Source organism: Myotis davidii, unplaced genomic scaffold (genome assembly GCF_000327345.1).
Source record: "Myotis davidii unplaced genomic scaffold, ASM32734v1 scaffold398, whole genome shotgun sequence".
NCBI classification, from domain to species: domain Eukaryota; kingdom Metazoa; phylum Chordata; class Mammalia; order Chiroptera; family Vespertilionidae; genus Myotis; species Myotis davidii.
In genome coordinates this window covers 1,421,353-1,422,648 of record NW_006290024.1, presented here as the reverse complement: position 1 = coordinate 1,422,648, position 1,296 = coordinate 1,421,353, and positions in this window count along the sequence as shown.

The window sequence follows — 1,296 nt, the reverse complement described above, 5'->3', positions numbered from 1 at the left end:
TTCTGAGAGCAGTTTGCACCGATCCCAGCTAACCGGGCCGACCTAGAGAGATCAACTCCTGGTAAAGAATAAGAAAGAAAGACATTAAAAAAAAATCTAACAGCAATTTCCAAATGTGCTTTCCATGTGAACTTCCTAAACCGCCTACCCTCCTCCGCCCCCCTCCCAGCCAATGGGTGGTTTGGGGTCTGCATGTCCCTCATGTCCCGCCTGACTATTGCTTCTCCAACCCCCTCCCTACTGCGCAACACACACACACACACACACCACACACACACACACACACACACACACGCCGGGAGCCGCCCACGAAACAACTGGATGGGACTGCTTCCCGACACATGGGCAACTACAGCCAAGGCTCGGGGAGCGAGTGCGGAAATGCGCGCGGGTGCCGAAGTGCACCACTCGGTGGGGTCTGTCCTCTTCCAGCGCCGGGTTATGCCAGCATCCTTCTTCCCTCGGCTCCTGTCACCAGTCCCTGGCTCCGCCCTTCTGATCCTGCAGCCAATAGAAACTCCCGGCAGCTTTCCTCCGCCTCAAACCCTTTCCACACCCCCGCTTTCCGGGAGCTGGTTGGCTGCTGCAGCCTCAGCGAAGCTGCTGTATTTGCATGGTGGTCCTGGTTTCTGGTAGGTGGAGCGGCCTGTCCCTCGGGTGGCCGGGCCCGCCCACTCCACCTCGGTCTCTACTCTTCCTGCGCAGTTCTCCTTCGCAGCCTCAGCGAGGAAGTGCCGGGGCTGCTCCCAGGAGCAGTTCGCAGGGCAGCGAGGAGGCAGCCCCGGGCAGCGGCCGTACGCACCGTCCGAGCGGCCAGGACGCGGGAGCGCAGCGTTCTCCTGCCCCAGAGCGGGCCGTCGCGCCGTCAGAGCCGACCCCAGGCCAGCAGTTGCCGCCACCCGACTTTCGTTCCAGTTGCGGCTCCTCCCTGGAAACATGTCAAAAGCCTCGGCCGCTACAGCTGCTGCCGCCACCTGGGGAAGAGCAGCAGGAGCAGCAGCGGTGGCCCCGGGCGCACGGGTGCAATAAACCCACCCACCGGGCGTCCGGAGGGCCAAGGAACCCTCTCCGCGCTCACGGCTCCGGCGGGACCAGTGCCATGTGCTGAGCCATGCCCCTCGCCGCGCCCGCGGGCAGCGCATGGGGCAGCGCCTGAGCGGCAGCCGATCCTACCTCCATGTCCCCAGCTGGCTTCTGCCCCAGCCGCAGGCGCCCCCGCCACCGGTGAGGAGGAAGCTCGCGCTGCTCTTAGCCATGCTTTGCATCTGGCTCTACATGTTCTTGTACGTGCGCCGG